This window comes from Lemur catta, chromosome 2, assembly GCF_020740605.2.
Source record: "Lemur catta isolate mLemCat1 chromosome 2, mLemCat1.pri, whole genome shotgun sequence".
Taxonomy (NCBI): domain Eukaryota; kingdom Metazoa; phylum Chordata; class Mammalia; order Primates; family Lemuridae; genus Lemur; species Lemur catta.
This window is the reverse complement of record NC_059129.1, coordinates 6,637,112-6,656,403: the sequence shown is the minus strand read 5'-3', so window position 1 is coordinate 6,656,403 and position 19,292 is coordinate 6,637,112.

Below are 19,292 nucleotides of genomic sequence, written 5' to 3'. Positions count from 1 at the left end.
CACAATCCCTACAGATCTGGCATGTTTGGGTTGGTTAAATATACTTGGCTCATGTCATTGGCATATGCAATGACACAATCTCAGACGACATTAGAAAAGACTCGAGACGCAGCTAAAGTGACCCACTGCCCCAGTTTGCCGGGGACAGAGGGGTTTCCCTGGATGCAGGACTCTCAGGTTTACAACTGAGAAAGTCCCAGGCAAACCAGGACAGGTTGGTCACCCCTAGACATAATCCAGGGCAGTGTTCCCCGAACACCCCTCATTCATACCCCCACATGCCCAACCACTTAGAGCACAGAGTCTGGAGTCAGGGATCCAGGTTCAAATCCTGGCCCCAACCAGTCATGGTCATGGAACTCGGACAAGGTGTTGAAGTCCCTGGGCCTCTGTGCTCCACTGCAAAATGGAGCTAAAAATAGAACCACCTGCAACAGTTGTGAGGATTTAATGAGTTAATAAATAGCAAGCACTTAGAATCATGGCTGGCCCAGAGCAAGCACTCAATAAACCTTTGCAATTATTGTTATTGTATCTGCCATCACCTCTAGTATCTATTTAAATATTTTTTAGATCTACACAATATTAAAAGATTTAAATGCACCTACTGTAAAGTGAAATTATACATCACTATGCTAATTGGAAAGCTAGTCCTATTAGGCATAAATAGAAGGTAACTGTAAACATAAACGCATAACTGTTTACCAAGTAGAAGCAGTTCACACCTCACTAATGGGATGCCGACACCCTTTGGAAACACCGATTTCTAGGCCAGTTGCTCCATAAAAGTGAAAACAGGCTGAGAAGCAGGCACAAGACGAGGCAAAGTTGGGGCTCAGGAGCCTGGTCTACGGACTCCAATCTGGGTCTACACACATCCCACCCCAGGGTCATTTAAAAAGGACAGGTGGGAGACAGTAGTTTTCCATGGGTTGGCCCTGCTCAAAGCAGACATCTAAAATGCCTCTACTCTGCCCTCACCTAGTTTGGTCCTCGGCAAGCCAGTTAGAGTTAGGGCAACTCTCTACACTGGCTCCACCCTTCAGACAAGCCTTTCTGAGCCTCAGTGAACCCTTCTATAAAATGGACATCATAACGCCTGCCTCCCGGGGCAGCCGAGAGGATCAGATGGGATAAAGCTAACATATCTCCCGGTAAACACGTCCTGTGGCTTTGAACACATTCAAGAAACGTTCCCGTTCACCATCTGGCCTTTTCAAATGTAAGACTAAGAATTATTTTGTAAAAGTTTTTTATCACTTGGATGGAAACTGTTTCATTCTCCCAGCCCCAATTGTCTGGATGAACCAGGAAGGATATATAAATCAGAAAGCTCTTTAGAAGGCCAGGGATGTTAATTTTACCACTTTTAGGTAATTGTTCTTTTTTTTTTTAGTACTTGAAAACCTTGGCTCCCACTTAAAAATACTTCAAACAGTGAGCTTGAATCGCAGCATGAACTTCAAGTGACAGGCTCGTAATACAATTAGAGCAACTGCTTATTATCTGCCATTATTGAATAATATGTTCATTAATAGCTCTTCCCTTCATTTACCATAACATTCCCCTGCTAAAAATAAACATAAACACCAAGACCCAGGACGGCTGAGAGCTGAACTTGACCACAGAGTGGCCAGCAGCAGCACTGGGTGGGACCTGGAAGCCAGCGTGCAACGGGCATCTCCAAATTCAGCCTGGGGCCACCCCTTTGAGCTGCTGCTGCAAGGGGCCCTCGCCTGCCAGGAAATAAAAGGCCCTGCACGTGTTTTTTTGTTGTGTTTTGTTTTTTTCTGGTATCATCCTCACGATATCCCTGCAAACCAGGTATTATTACAATGTCTTCCCTTTCACAGATGAAGAGAATGAGGGTCAGAGAGGTTCCTTGACTTTCCCAAGCCACACAGCGAGGAAATGTCAGAACCAGGATGCAAACCCCACTCACTTTGACTCCGTTACACTAAGCCCAGGGCTTTCAAAGAAAGATTTTTTTTTTTTCACTTCCCTTTGATAGGTGGTCTTGATGGTCCAAACAATCCTTTCTATGCTTTGCAAATGTGTGTGTCTCTGCATGTATGTCCTTTTTACAAAATAGGTAATCATCTGCATCCTTCTCCTCCTCCTCCTTCTCTCCTTCCTCTTCTTTCTTCTTCTCTCCCCCTATTCTGGGCACCCAAGGCGAGAAAGGGTGTGTCTTTGTAGGATTATGGGGACCGTTTATGTCTATGTGCTCAGGGTGACTACACAGGATGGCTGTGCTTTCTCCCTTCTGGGGCTGAAATCGGCTTCGTGAAAGAACTGGGAAGTCATATAAATAGCTCTGGTACATGCCAACAACCACCTTCAAGCCCTGATGTTACATTCTCCTCCCTGAGATGACTCAGGAATTCGGGGAACAAAAGGCCTCAATGTTCAGGCTCTTCTGTCCCACAACAGGGCGGATGCTCTGCCTAGACATTGCCTTCATCCTTCTCCCGAGCTCTTCCTCGCTCATCCATGGTTCATCATTCCCATTTTATAAAGGAAAAACTAGTAGATCGAGGCAAGTTCTGTCCATTTAACAGAGGAAGAAACTGAGGTCCGCAGAGACTGTATCAGCAAGTGTGACGGTTAACGTTAGGTGTCCGCGTGGCCGGCTATGGTGCTCGGTCGCTTTGGTCAAACACTGATCTAGATGTTGCTGTGGAGGTATGTTGTGGATGTGATTCACATCTACAATGAGCTGACTGTAAGTAAAGGAGATGATCCTCCATAAGTGGGCAGGATTCATCGCATCATTTGAAGGCCTTAAGAGCAAAAACTGAAGTTTCCCGAAGAAAAAGAAATTCTGCCACAAAAATGCAATCTAGCAACCCCACCTGCACCTGCAGCCGGTCTGTCCTGTCCTGTGGATTTCTGACTCAGGACTGCAGCATCAACACTTACCGGAATGCCTGTCAGCCTCCCCTGCAGAGTTCAAACTTTCCCGCCACCACAATTGTGTGAGCCAATTCCTTAAAATACTTTCTCTTTCTCTCTCTCTCTCTCTCTCTCTCTCTCTCTCTCTCTCTCTCTATGTATCTCCAGGTTCTGTTTCTCTGGGGAACCCTGACTAATACAATGAGTAAAGGCAGACAGAGTCCCAGGGGGTGGAGGATGAGGGGACTCGTGAACAAAGCACCTACTATGCACCAGGAGCTTTTGCATGTGTCACCCCGTTAAATCCTCACCCACCACCCATAAAGGCAGTTTTTGCCATTTTCCCAGGATTCAGAGAGCTTAAGTGACTTACCCAGGGTCACCCAGCTGAAAATTAAACCCATATTATCTCCAATATCCATACTTTTCCCATCACTGCCAGCAGGAAGATGGTACCAGAGAGTTGGAAGTCTTCGTTTCTTTCCAGAATTCCCAGGGGAATTCTTCCTCAAGTCCTTCTAGTGATAAGTCATTGAGATCAGAAACCAAGATGCACTTTTTTAGTTGCAAAGGATGGAAAACCCAACTCAAACTCCCGTAGGCAACAAAAGGCACATCTTGATTTGCACGTGGGGGGAGTCCGGCGGTAGATCCTCGCACCTGGCTGAGAACAGAGGTGCTAACAGCATCATGAGTGTTCGGTCTGTCCCCACGTCTTCTCTGGGTGGCAGCCTTCTCAGCCTCCCCCTCTTAGCCCTGGAAGCTTCCAGCTTTCATCTCCTGAACTGCTAGCAGTTTCTATGGAAAGAGAAGTCCTCCCCTGTAGTTCTAAGGTTTGGGGTTAGAACCATGGGCCTGGCTGGGCTCTCTTCTCTCTTGCCTGAGCTAATTGAGATGCAACGCAGCAGGGGCCACGCTGCCTGGGTTCACACCCTGCTTACCTGCTGGTGACCATGGACAGTAACCTGAACCCCTCTGTGCCGCCATCCTCCCTTCTGTAAAACAGAGGTAATGACTGGACTTCCCTCAAAGGGTCGTGATGAGGATTAAATGGATGAACATGCGTTTATAAAATGTTTGCAGTGATGGCATCCTCAGGGCACACAGTATATGGAGGTGACTGTTTGTTAAATTACTGGAACTAGGGATGGACAGGCCTGGCGTGTACACCCTCCCCTGAAACCTGGATCTGCCCCACCCGAGCCGCAAGATTAAAAGAGGCAAAGCGTAAATCTCCAAAAGGAAACAGCTGTGCTGTTAGCAAAAGAAAGGAGAATAGGGGGAAGAAAGGCCCACGCAGCCGCTGTCTGGCAGAGTGGCCTCGATGAAATGCCACGATATCTCTGATTATTTTCTCTCCCATTAGGTACAAACCTGAGGTTGCAACTGCCTTACATTGGGAAGATAAAAAATACCTTAATTATGTACAAGAATAAAATGGAGCAGGTCGTCTCGTCCTGCTGCAACAGCTCTCTTTGTGTTTCTACCCGCCAGAAACAAACCAGGAAAATCAAACGCCTTGACTCATTCATTCACTCTATAAAAATTTAATGAGCCCTAGAGAAGGATTTTCCCTGAAGCTTCAGGGGCCCTAACTCTATCTAATTTGATATCTGTAATTCTGTATCCTCTTACTTAAGGAAGGCTCCCGAATTATAGAAGCCTCAGGCTCCACAGAACCTAGATTTGTCCGCACGAGCTCCTATTAAGTGCTGGGCAAAGAGGTGCTGAAGGTGCCAAGATGAACGAGAGACGGTCCTGGGGTGCAGAGCTCCGGTTACACACGGTGAATGAGCCCTACGGTACAACAAAATGCCTGTAGCTATCGATACTGTAGTGTATATTTTAAAACTTGGCAAGGGGGTAAATCTTAGGGTAAATGTTCCTATCACAAAATGATAATCATATAAATAAATAAATAAGGCAGGAGGACACTTTTGGAGGTGATGGACGTGTGTTTGCGGCATTGATTGTAGCAATGGTTCCATGAGTATGTGCTTATTTCCAAACTCATCAAGTTGTATACATTAAATACGGTTTTTGTACATTGAAGAAAATGTACAAACATTTTTTTTTCTTTTTTGAAGAAAAAAGAAGCTGATTTGGGGGGCGAGGGAAGAAGAAAAAGAAAAAAATATTCCTGTCTTCCAGGAGCTGCCCTTCACTAAGGGACTGAGAAGAAGCATGCAGAATCCTAGCCCTCTGGGAGGCCGAGGCGGGTGGATCGCTCCAGGTCAGGAGTTCAAGACCAGCCTGAGCAAGACCCCATCTCTACTGAAAATAGAAATAAATTATCTGGACAACTAAAAGTATATATAGAAAAAATTAGCCGGGCATGGTGGCACATGCCTGTAGTCCCAGCTACTCGGGAGGCTGAGGCAGTAGGATTGCTTAAGCCCAGGAGTGTGAGGTTGCTGTGAGCTAGGCTGACGCCACGGCACTCACTCTAGCCCGGACAACAGAGTGAGACTCTGTCTCAAAAAAAAAAAAAAAAAAAGAAGAAACATGCAGAGCATTTCACAGGCAAGAAACCCACGTTCTTTTCTACACCAGCAACAGTGTCAACTGGTCAACCTCTTCACAGCACAGGAGAGGACAGGGAGGGCTATTTCAGACTGATCACTGATTCGGGCCAGCCTCGGCCCTGATTTCAAAATCATATTTGCTTGATTCTAAGACACCGTTTCCTAAAAGATGCACCTGGGTTATAATAACAGCTTTTCCAGACTTTAAAAAAAAAAACAACACTACAGTAAGTGTATACCAAAAGCATTCTAATTTCAGATATGTTAAAAGATTTAAAAGAAAGCATCTCAAACTCCAGACGATATGGCTTTGTCCTGCTGTCCCCATAAGAACACTTGTACCCTTCTGACCCTCTGTCCCAATTTGGGTTTAGAAAATAGAGTTATTTTGTTTGAAAATCTGTTCTGGCTCACAAGTTCTGTGATTTTCTATTTCCTTGCAACATCTTTGTCATGGCAACACGATGCACATTTGCATTTCAAAAACTACCTCTGCCTACTTCGCACCTTAAAACAAGAACCAAGATCCCACCTCGATATTTTAAAATAGGCAACTTCAGCCCCTTTGTATCCAGGAACCCTTCCCCTAGGCAACAAAGGGGCCACCGTTCCTTGTTCCCCATTTCAGTATCTTTAAAATGCACATTTATTAATGAGATGCGTCAGAGCCTGGCTAATTTTGTTACAAGGAGAAAGAAGGAGAGCTAACGTTTATTAATGGACTGCTGCTTCCAGACGCTGCGCTAGTGACTTCAGATGTAGCGTTCCATGCAATCCCCACAGCCACGCCACAAACAAAAGAAACTGAATCTCAGCGAGGTTAAGTCACTTGCCCAAAGTCACATAGCTGGCAAGTTGCAAATCTGAGATCACGTGGGTAAAATCTCCTACTGTCATACCCAGCATCTTACCAGGGCTTAATAAACACAAGAACAAAGAGAAGAGAGAGGGAAGAGAAAGAAAAAGGTAAACCGATTCCATCCCCAAAAGATCTATCCACCCCCTAATGTTGGACCACCTGATGTTGCTAAGAAACAAGGACACGTGCATTCTACTCCCCAATGCCTGAAGATAGAGACTGGATTACCACAAGAAAAGAGGAAGAAATTTTCCCTTTCCTTTTCTGCACCCATCTCTTGTCCCCTTAAATATTCTACAGCCAACATCAGCCAACCAAACTCCTTTGTTTTGAGATAATTTTTTTTTATCTGTTCTTGGTCAATTTAATTTAGCATGTCATTTTTTATTAGTATTTTCCTTTCTCCTCCAGTCTGGAAAAGTTTTAGAGAGTAGTAAATCTGGCCTCTCTGTAATCCTACATGAATCTCTCAGACTTTGCCTTTCCACTCTGGGATAATAAAATAGGCGGCTATCTGTTAAGCTGCATTGACACAGCTGTCGGGGAGGCATGGTCTATATGGGGCCACCACGGATGCTCCGGGCCACCCCAGTCCCCAGCATCTGTGCAATCCCTTGTAATAATTCCACCCTTTGGGAGTCATTCCTTTGGCTATTCAAACATCATCTATAAAATCAGGCGATCCTGGGAAAAGTGACACATACCAAATATCCAGTGGTTCTTAACCTTTTCATGGTTTGAGAATGGGGAGGGGGGCATGAGTGTATGGACCCTCTTCGTAGAAAAACACAAATAGACATAAAACTACACACATCCCTTGGACCCCACTGTTTGAATCTGTTACCAGCTGATACCTCAGGAAGGGGACGGAGGGGAAAGGATTATTTCACAATTGACTTCAAGTCAACTGATTGTGGACGTGAACCATAGCTACAAAATACCTTCACAGCAACACCTGGATTAGTGTTTGATCGAATAACAGAGGACAGCCCAGCCATGCTGACACATTCAACGATGACATGTGGTTGTTGATTTTTTGTAAGGCAGAAAAGTGGACAAAAGGGGTGAGAAGCCAGATGTGAAGCCCAAGATCACACCAAGAACTGGATGCTGAGAGTCACCTGTCAGGTGCTTTAACTGACGGGCTGTGTGTGTCAGCTTCCACGCCTCATTAATCAGATCCTTCCGGAGCTGAGCAGAGGGTAGCCTGAGGTCGGCTGGGCTGTCGGATGCAAAAATCCAGTCACCGTCCCTAAGCTTGTGAGCTCTTATCCTCTCCTATCCCCTGGGAACAGCCCGGGCTACAGCCTGCCCCTCCCACAGGGGGCAAGGCAGGTCTCCCTTTGCCACCGGCTAGGACTGCCCTGGCTTAACAGGACTCACCCCTCCACTAGGTCCCCACGGGAGTACTAGTCAAAAGCTCAGTGACGATTTAGGAAAGACCTGGAACCCTGGCTGGAGGAGGGTCCACTGAACTGTCACACCGGGTCAGCTCCTTAGTGCAGCCAGCCAGGACAGCAGTGGACACACCATGGGCAGATCTGGGGTCAACTTCAGTGGACCCATGGGACCACCCACAGAGGGAGGATGAAGGGCTAGATCTGTCAGGCTCCCAGCAGGACACTAGCTGGCCACGCCAAAGGCGTGAGACAAACTCAAGATGGGATGAATAAAGAACTATTTACAAGGGCTATGCAGGGTCTCAGAAAACCTCAAGGGACAGCGCAGCATCCTGGGACTTGTAACCATGGCGCAATTAGCATACTTAGGCCCAGACGGGTGAGGAGGAGGAAGCAGTTCCACAATCTGGACCCAGAGAGTTGCGAGTAGGGGACCCTCACACAGGAGTGGGGACCTTCCATCAAAGGGTGCAGCTGACCCTACTCGACTCTGCAAGGAGGGGACAAAGAGAGTAAATTTCTAGAGCTCATCCCCGTCAAATGCACTTTTACTGTGATCATTCCCACTTGACAGATGAGGAAACTGGGGTTCAGAGGGGACCTGCAGAGCTGGAGGGCGGCACAGCCGGATCGGAGCCCCACGCCTGCCTGGTTCTAGATCCCTGCTCTTCCCATGGCACCAGGCTGGCTGCTGACATCCACATCGGCTAGAAGTGAAGGTCGGTCCCTGCATTGGCTTCCATGCAGCCAGGCCAGCAAAAGCCTCTGCCTGTCTCTGGCAGAGGCTTCCTACAACCCGTGAACAAGCCACGGGACGCTCACGAAGCCCCCACCCAGCCTCTCGCATCATTAGATTCTCATTTCCTCTCCCAGGCCTGCCGGTGGAGCCCTGGGATGCTCCGAATCTGTGACAAAGGGGAGGACCCCCTGTGAGTCTCACCTGAGAGTCACAGCCAAGACCCCCTCCTAGACGGGAAGGAGCCCCAGATTCATAATTGGGGCAAAGGAACTCTGGCCACAGGAGCCGGAACCCTGTACCCAACTCTTAACTGTGGTCCAAATGTCCCCATGAAACACTTCCCTTTTCTTTCCCTTTTAAAATTTATTTTTAACATTTTTCCATTGATATAGAGTAGTTGTACATAGTTTGGGGGAACGTGGTATTTTGATGCATGTAAACAATATGGTTGAGGTGATGGATACTCCGATCCCCTGACTTGATCATTATACTTTCCTTATCTTGACTTTTCCCTTTTCATAAAAGAAGCTCTAACACCCTATGGCATCACCTCTCTGATCTTGGTTGGCCTTTGTTTTCTCATCCCTTGGGTGGAATGTAAAAATATGCAACTGTTCACATCACGGAGATGTTTCGGGGCTCAAAGGGATAACGGGCAGAATCAATGTCTTTGTCAACTGCGATGCGCTATACAAATGGCGGACACAGCAGAGCCTTGTCACCGGTTGCTCTGTTTTCCCAGATGATTCTCGGGTTTTAGCAGTTCCAAAAGCTTGATTCAATGCCCCAAAACTCAACCGTCTTTTATGTGCACTGTCTCAGATGCAGAAATGCTCCAGAAACTATCTGCCCACACTTGATACTCATTTATTTTCAGGCTATAACCTGAGCTCCTTTTTATGAATTAAATCTTTCTGACACCTGGAATATTCATCAACCAGCCAGCTAAAAATGGCACAAAGGAATCAGCCACAGCTCAATCATGTGGCACCCAGCAGATGCCCAGGAAATATCAGATTAACTGGACTGACTCCCAAACACACAAAGTAATCCATTAGATTCCTTGGCTCTTTTTGGCTTGGCAGTATCCACAGAGGGAATTTCCTTTTTTAAAAAAATCAATGCAAAACCCAAACAAGAATGTATGCTCTTAAAACTTAGGAGGACAACAAATGACTCCATGTGTCTACAGTGAGAATGGTGAAGTTGAGAACAGGACAGAAGCAAAACTCATAAAATACATATTTGCATACACTCACGCATGCAGATATGTATACAGGTATACATCCAAATACCCATAAATACCCAAAGTATACGGCGGGATATTCTGGGAAAAATCCTTGAGCTCTTTGAGGCACTGTTTGAGTGGGTTCAAACCCCAGATCCACCACTTCTCAGCGGTGGCTTTTATCACATAACCTACCTTTCTCGCTCTCTATGAAGCAATGGAGCAATGATATTGCCACCCTTTCCTCAGAGGAAAAACACGATAATTGTTGACAATGTGATAGAGTTGTCAAAAGTGTGGCAAACCAGCTTTATGAAACAAGTCACATTTTTGTTATACTAAAGTACAGAATATACATTTTCTCTCAATAAGATAGACAAGAAAAAAAATTAAAAAGGAGAAACTATGAGCGTTTTGAGAACACTCATCCCATCCTTAGGGCCACACCTGCGTGACCTCGTCTAAGCCTCACTACCTCCCACAGGCCACCACGTTGGGGACTAGGGCTTCAACATATGAACTTTGACACAAGCATTCAGCCCATACATCTTCCCTGACCACTGAGCCTGGGTGGTCCCCCAATACTCACCCCATCCTAGCTCTGATCATGCTGAAATGTAACTGTCCCTTGACTTGACAGTTGCTCCCACAGGACTTGGAAGTCCTGCAGGGCAGGGGCTGTGCTTTTTGCTCACTGTTTGGCATGTTGCCCCACTGCCACCCTCTCTAGTGCAGGGCAAGACCCCGTTGCACCAGTCTCCTTGGCTGCCCTGGGGTCCTTGATGGCCAAAGGTTCTTACGTGACAGACTCGTCCCCCGGCAGGGAGGGCATCTTTAGTTGTTGCTGTGCTCTCAGCTGCCTCATTTCCAGTGCTGGGGTGACAGATGCCACCCTTGAAGTCTTGCTGACAACTGTTATTTCTATGGCCAGTGTCATCCTGCCTCATTCCCCATTCACCTCAGGCACTGCCAGAAAGCCAAGGCTAAGTACAGCATGATACTATGACTACCAGTGCTGTGTGTGTACGTGCAGTTTGCTCACAGGGTGGATCTTCCGTGTTCTCACCACACACACACACACACACACACACACACAGCTAACTATGTGAGGCAATGGATGTGTTAACCAGCTTAATCATGGTGATCATTTCCTATACCTACATCAAAACATAAAGTCGTGCATCTTAAATATATGCAATTTCTATTTGTCAGTTATATCCCAATAAAGCTGAAAAAGAAAAGAAAAGGAAATCCAAGTCCTGCTCCTTCCCCAGCTGCTCTGTGCCACCCCTAATCCGACCCCATCCCAGATCCATCCACAGTGTCCACGACCTCAGTCTCCATCGGCAACCCCCACGTGGCATCCTCAACCTGCCCTCTGATTGCCCCTCACCCACTTCCTCGCCCCGGGACTAGGCAGACCCCCAGTGACAACAGAAATGCTTGTATTCAGAAAGGCCGATGTTCTTCTCAAAAGAAATGCTCATGTTCAGTCTCTTCCCCGCTTGCCTCTTCAGTAGATGCAGTTTTGCCCCCACGCCCCTGGAGCTGGGCCCTGGACGAGGGATGAAAGGCCAGCGTTTACCCACCCCATTCTCACACCCAGGCTTTGGGTCTTCTCCCCTGTCTCATAAGCCACAGCTCCTGGAAAGCTCTTGTCCTCCCAGGTCACCAACTCTCTGTGCTGTGTGTCTTGAGGGTGAATGAGAGAAGGATGCTCTCTGGCTCTGTCCATCCCAGCCATCGCCACGAGGTGGCAGCACCAGGCTGCCGTGAGTCGCCCGTGGCCCGCATCCGGGCTTTTCGGGTCTAGAGCTCTGCACCCTGCCCGGGGGCTGAGGACCCCTTTCCCACCCGGCACTCACAGGCCAGGCTGGAGGGGTGAGGAGGCACCGGAGTGCTTGTGAAGCCGGCCCAAGGGGACACAGCGTGGCTGTGTCGGAGCCGAACTGGACCCCGGCCCCTCAGCACCCTGTCTGGGCTCCCTAGTCCTCTGCCCGAGGATTAGCTGACTTTGGGGTTCAGGGCTCCTGGAGGACTGGGTGTTTTTATTTTTTAAATCCCTGTACCCCTCAAAATAAGGCCTGGCACAGAGGGGGAAGAAAGTGGTTAAAGTGTGGGCTCCATCACTCCCACCTGTGTGAGGAAGAGGAAGACACACCGGAGCTTGGTTCCCCCTTTCCCTCTGCCCCATCCCCACGTGAGGACCCAGAGAGAAAATCTTCACCTGCAAGCCAGGGAGCTCCTACCAGAACCCTGAACTCAGACTTCGAGCCTCCAGAACCGTGAGAAAAATAACTCTCTGTCGTTTAAGCCACCTGGGCTATGGTATTTCTGGAGGAGGTAACATCTGAGCCGACACCTGAGAGATGAATATGCATAAGGCAGTCAAAAGAGGGGGAACATGACTCCATCCTCCCACCAGAATGGCTAGAATTAAAAAGACTAACCATGCCATGTGTTGGCAAAAATGTGACGCAAACTAGAATTCTCATGCGCTGCTAGGGGGAGTCTGAATTGATATAAGTACTTCGGAGACTGTTTATAGATTTTTTTTTTTTACAAGGTTAAACACACGTCTATCCTATCACCTAGCAGTTCCACTCCTGGCTTACATCCTACAAAATGCACCCACACACTAAGATGTGCACACTTTACACCCACTGTTATGCTTCAATAGAAAAGTTTCTTTAAAAAGAGGGACCTAGAGAATATGTCCCAGACAGAAAAGCCATGCAAAGTCCAGAAGATGAAATGAGTCTAGTGCATTCTCAAGTCCATAGACACTTCCATGCTGCCGGTGCTCAGAAGGGGAGTGAAAGTGTGCAGAGATGAAGTTGTTAGCACAGAAAGCTCTGTTGTCACAGATCAATGTTGGATTTCTCTGTAGCTTTTTACCAAAAAATCCCAACAGCGGAGCTTCCAGCCTTCGAGAGCTGCCACCCAGAAAGTTTCCATCAGGACAATTTCTTGGAGACTTCATCCAGCAAGGTGCACAAAGGAAATAATGATAAGATTTAGGATCAGGGGGCCGGGAGCGGTGGCTGACGCCTGTAATCCTAGCACTCTGGGAGGCCGAGGCAGCAGGATGGTTTGAGCTCAGGAGTTCGAGACCAGCCTGAGCAAGAGCCAGACCCTGTCTCTACTGAAAATAGAAAAAAACATTAGGCAACTAAAAATAGAAAAACATCAGCCAGGTGTGGTGGCACAGTCCCAGCTACTTGGAAGGCTGAGGCAGGAGGATCGCTTGAGGTCAGGAGTTTGAGACCAGCCTGAGCAAGAGGGAGACCCTGTCTCTACTAAAAATACTGAAAATTAGCCGGGCATGGTGGTACGCACCTGTAGTCAAGGATTGCTTCAGCCCAGGAGTTTGAGGTTGCTGTGAGCTAGGCTGATGCCACGGCACTCTAGCCGGGACAACAAAGCGAGACTCTGTCTCAAAAAAAAAAAAAAAAAAAAAGGATTTAGGGTCAAGAGCTTGGAGGGAAAAGTGCTGAAGATGGCAACAGCAGGTAGACAAGGGGTTACTCGGTGACCCTCTTGCTTTGCATCATCTGACAAGGGTGACTGTCCGGAGGCAGAGAGAAGGGGAGGATGAGAGAGAAGATGACCCTTTGTGGGAAGGTGTGGGCAGCTCAGTGGGAAAGCTAATGAATGTCTGTCTCATCCCATTACACCGCGGCCCTTTTACACGGCACATAAAAATCCAGCCAGCTTCCCCCCGACAGGAGCTCTTTCTGCTTGGCCTGGCTCATCTCTGCACAACTCTGAAGTGGCAGAGCAGCATTTTTAATTAACAAGTTGTGTCTCCATCTCACCGTACATTTATTTAACTGCTCAATGCACCAACCAGGTGCCTTCGGGGAAGGAGGAGAATTTTAAGAGGGTGGGAAGTAGGGGGTGGGTAACGAGGAGCTGCTAAAGGTGTCAAATGAGCAGGTGCAGGCTTGTTAGTCACCGCGAATGCATAAATCTTCGCAATTAATTTCACTGATGGTTCATTTTTTATTAATGTTTTCCTGGCCATAAAAAAAGTAACACTCTATTCCCCTGCACCTCAGGGGACAAAGACACATTCTTGGGAAGAAAACTAGACTCATGGCCAGGCACGGTGGCTGACGCCTGTAATCCTAGCACTCTGGGAGGCCAAGGAAGGAGGACTGCTTGAGCTCAGGAGTTCGAGACCAGCCTGAGCAAGAGTGAGACCCCCATCTCTACAAAAAATTGAAAAATTAGCCGGGCATCATGGTGTGCACCTGTAGTCCAAGCTATTTGGGAGGCTGAGGCAGGAGGATCGCTTGAGCCCAGGAGTTTGAGGTTGCTGTGAGCTAGGCTGATGCCACGGCACTCTAGCCCGGGCAACAGAGTGAAACTCTGTCTCAAAAGAAAAATAAAAAATAAAATAAAATAAAATAAAAATACACCCTCTATACCTATTTATACATATAGATATGTCAGTATCTATACATGTATATCTTATCTATAGCTATGTCTATCTGGGTCTGTCTTTAAATCTGTACCTACATGTCTATGTCTATATTTGTCTATGTCTCCATCTAATCTACATCCATATATCTCTACCTGTACCTCTCTGCATGCCTACACCTACATCCATATTTATATAACAGTCTAAGAAAGGAAATGTCAAGAGACAAGGTGAGAAACAACTTTCACTTTTGACTCTGGATGTTTCAGTGTTGCTTGAGTTTTTCATACATGTGCACTTTACTGATGTAATTTTCAAAAATCAAATGCTCCCAAGCCCCACCTTGCCTCTTAGGGAAGAGGTCTTTCTTCCTGTCCCGGGACCCCCCTGCCCCCAGCCACGATCGCACCCAGGAATGCATGGGTCACCGCGGTCAATCCTGGCCAGGGTCACAGGAGAGACAGAAACAGGAACGTGTGAGAGGCCCATGCAGGAGTCAGTCCAGGCACACGCTGGCCCCGAGTTCTGGCTGCCCCTACAGCCCAGAGTCAGCTCTGTCCCCTGAAGGGAGACATCCGAGCTGGTGCACAGAGTGTGTGGCGAGCTCTCCAGTGTTCCTGAAAGGAGCCCAGAAGTGGTGGGCGGTTCAGAGAGCTTCAGTGCGTTCCTCGGGCCCTTGAGTGTGCAGGCAGAACGGCTGAGCCTGGCAGCAACCGAGCCAGAGCTGGACCAGACAGACGATGCCACGTTGACCGAATGAGCCCCAAAACCCACAGTCCAGAAAGAAACAGAGACATCTCTCTCGTCCTGAAAAGACAAAGACACACACTCGTGACCTTGCCAGGCTTTGGATCCCAGAAACCCCTCTGCCAGAACTTAGACACAAACCCAGGGAGAGGGGCAACGGGGGTCCCCACAGACAAGAGAGACTGTCCACCTGCCCACGGGCCAAGGGCTCTGCACAGGCAAGACATGATCAGAACATGAAGTTTCCTTCCCTGCACACCGGAGGTTGGGAGCTGAGGTCTTTGCACACACAGGCACACACGTGCACGTGCACACGTCCATCCCAGAGGTCAAGACTTGCCAGGGCCTCTGTCTCAGAACAGACCATGAGACGAGAATTCAGGTGCAAGGTGCTTATGTAGGAATTTGATCCCAGGAAACACAGGGGCAGGGGCAGGGAATAAGAACAGAGACAGGGCAGTCGATACAGGATGTGCTGTCAACAGGTCACTCTGGGAGACAGAGCGCCCCATGTGGAAGGCCAGGGAGCTGGAGTAGTTCCCACCAACCCCCATCAGCCACTGATGGAAGGATGTCCCGGAAGGCAGGGTTGGAGATTGGCCCCTCGATTAGCTCGCTAGGGCTGGCATAAGAAAGACCACAAATTGAGCGGTGTAAACAACACAAATTCATTGTGTCACAGTTCTGGAGGCCCACGATGAAGGCTGTGAATCTGTCCCATGCCTCTCTCCTAGTTGCTGGTGGTGGCTGGCCACCACTGTCCTTGCCTTGTGGCTGCATCACCCTGGTCTCTGACTCCATCTTCACATGATGGTCTCCCAGTGTGTGCACGTGTGTCTATCTGTCTCTGTGTCCAAATTTCCCATTTTTATAAGGAACATCAGTCAAATGGGATGAGGGATGACCCCAATGACCTCATTCAATAGGATCATGATCCTATTTCCTGGTAAATTCACATTCATGGGGATATAATTCAGCCCATAATCCCCCCATACACACTCCAGCACTTCCAGCCACACCCAGGCCAGCAGGGAAAGCCCAATGCAGAGCAGCACAAGCTCACAGACGGAAGATCCTGGGACCAGGGGGACGTGGGCAGGACCCCCATGGCTTCTGCTGTGGCCTTTAAGCTCAGGAGTGTATGAGTGCATTCTCCTGGCTACACTTCGAATGCAGAGCAATCGGGTTAAAGCCGAGAAGGCCATCAACCCCTCAAGCATGACTAAAAGATTAAGAGTTGGATCTTAAAACCAAAAGCCAAACCTTCGTTCGGGCCACGGCTCCGGCCAGCTCAGCTGCCAAGAAGTTATGGGTGCAGATGAGCTACCTAATAACAGCAAGTGCCTGCTAATGGCCCTTCAAATCATTTCATTAAAAGTTGCAGTGATGTCTACAGCTGAATCCGAGTCCTGCTGGGAAGGCCATTAGGTTAATCAAAATAGGAGGACAGCTCACCATCTATTCTTAATTAGCAAATTAGGTCCCACTGCTGACTCAGCAAAACAGCGAGCTGGCCGGTGACCCTTGGGGTGGTCGGAATGCTCAGGGCACGCTTCCATCCCTGACTGCCACTCAGGGCCTCCAGGGGGGTTATTCTCACTGTAAGTGAACTTGGATAGGCTCCAAGGCGGCTCTCTGACCAGCAAAATACCTGCCACGCTCTCATGTTTATCTGTCTTCCGTGCTAAAAGGCACGTTCTGTTGGGTGACAGATCATTCTTGTTTGCTCAGGACTGGAGGGTTTCCTGGGGTGCTGGACCTTCACCCACAAAGCCAGAATGATCCCAGGCAAACTAGGACAGTCCGTCACCGCCCTAGCTCCACAAGAGCTGAGACTTGGTCTGTTTTGATCACAGCTGTTTCCCCGGGGCTAAAACAGTACCTGGCACAGAGTGGAACCTCAAATAATATTACTGGAATGAAAACATGAATGAATAAATGAATGAGTGGCAAGGTAACCAATTCAAACAGCCTGGCGAATATTCTTCCATGCTTGGCTTTATGCCCACAAAAACACACACAAGTGAGTATACAATACACATAACATGGAACCTCTTTTCCTCTAAAGAGAAAAAAAAGAAAGAAATCATGCCACAGGCACGATTCAGCAATTTACTTTTTCACGTAACAATATGTTGTACTTCTCTTTCCCGATCAATACACTATCGATCCACCTAATTCTTTTTCATGGTTCATGATGTTCCATAATACTGAACGTGCCATAATTTACTCTATTATTTACCTATTGATAAAGTTGCGTTTCCAATTTTTTCCAGGGCAAACAATGCAGCAATAAATATCTTTGCACACACGTCTTAACATACTGGTGATTTTGTTTGGATCAGGATAGATTCCTTGACTCTGGGCATTTTTATTTAAACAGACAGCAGGGCTCACCAACATCCAACAAGGCAGAGAAAGGCCGCCCCAGCCCAGCAAGACTATAGTGTAAGAAATCCAGTGGCTCATCTCAGATGCCCACTTCCCCAACTCTCCCCTAGGGGCGTGTCATAAACAAACGATTGATTGTTCCCTGAGGATGCAGAGAAAAATATGCTGCAGTCCTTGCTCTAGAAAGTTCTGCAGTCCAACAGAAGGGAGCAGAGAAGGGGAACCACATGCTCGACACCTACTGGGTGCCAGGTATTGTTCTAGGTGCTTCTGTCCGTGAGATGCTTACACACGTCACTCACTCCATCGTCAAACAATTCTGCAAGGGAGGAAAAATCATCCTGACCTTACAGAAGAGAAACGGTGGGTCAGAGAAGTGCTGCGCCTTGCCCGGGGCCAAATAACTGGTAAGTGACAACGCTGAGATTTGAACTTGGGTCTGGCTCACCCCAAAACCATTTTCCACGGCACAGGTGGGTTTTGACCTTGGCTATATTGGAATCATCGTGACTACAGTGGCACTTTAAAAACACACACACACACACACACACACACACACAAAATTACAAGCACAGAGCCTATAATCGGTCTGATGTAACTGGTCTGGCTGCACTCCCCACATCAGGGCTTTTAAAAAGCCAGGTGATTCCAATGTGCCGCCAAGGCTGAGAGCAGCCGCGGGTCCCACACTCGAGAAGGCATCAGACCCACCTGGAGGGCTGGTTAGGGAGCCACTTCGGGCCCCCAACCCCAGGGCGGTTCAGGAGGGCCAAGAGTGTGCATGTCTGAGAAGTTTCCAGGCCCTGCCGATGGGGCTGGTCTGGGGACCACGCTTTGGAAACACCACCCCACACCACAGACCTGTCTGTGACCTTTTTTCATCCCTGTTTCACAGATGGGATGAAAAAGTCTTCACTAAGACTAAGCGTCCTGGAGCAGAGCACAGCCACCACCTTCCAAGACACTCGGGTGGCCCCACTCTCGGCTTTCTTTGAGGTTCTAAAGGTTCTAAAAGGCTAAAAGGATGTCATTTGCGCGTCCTCGGCGTCCAAGCCCAGACCAATAGGATCATTTTCTTTCTGCCCGGTATTTATCACATGTGTAACAGGCCTGCCTTCAATTAAAGAATGCCCTGGCTCCCCCCGACCACCACCGATTAATTCTGCTGTAAACACACACACACATACACTAGCCAACAGGAGTGATAAACAGAACACGACGAAACTCAGGACAACAGTCACCTGCAACATTGCACTTTGCTTTTCTTCCCTCTCCCAAGCAGGGGGGCCACCCCTACTGAGCTCCAGGCAGCCCATCTCCGTACCTGCCTCTGCAAAAAAGAACCAGGATTCAACAGGCAGAAGACACTCGGAGGTCACCGGGGCCATCTCTCTGCATCTCGCGTCTCCCTGCAAGGCGGTGGCGTTAAGGCTTCGCAGGGACCGGGACGCCCAGAGGAACGCGGTTCCCCGGCTCCCTCTGCTGGTTGATTTGGGAATGACCGAGAAGTGAATTCACCTGAAAATACAGACAGGTTCAAGGTCTCTGGCCACTCTGATTACCCCCAGCTCTCTCTAGCTCCCCTTGCAAGATGCAAATGTCCCTGGAAGACAAGTCAGCCTTTCCAAAACTGCGGTAAGTATCTGCAGAATGCCTGTCCACGCACATACATGTTGTCAACTAATTCCCACAATTGTATCTCTGACAGTCGGTCACTGGCCAAACGTCCACTGGGCACTACAAGGCGTCCGACTGTGCGTAAGGCACTGGGAATATAAGGAAAATTATGCTCAAAAAAATGATATTAATGGGCTGAACGCGGTGGCTCACGCCTGTCATCCTAGCACTTTGGGAGGCTGAGGCAGGAGGATCACTTGAGGCCAGGAGTTCAAGACCAGCCTGGGCAATGCAGCAAGACCTCCATCTCTAAAACAAAAGGAGTAAAAAAGAAAAGAAAAAAAAGAAAATTTCTCTTAGGGAAGCGTTCGTGTTCTTACTGTGTTGCCCAGGGACACAATGCCGCCCAAAGTAGAGTACGTTAGGGCAGGCAGTGTCCCCTGGCTGGGATTTACCACCAGTCGC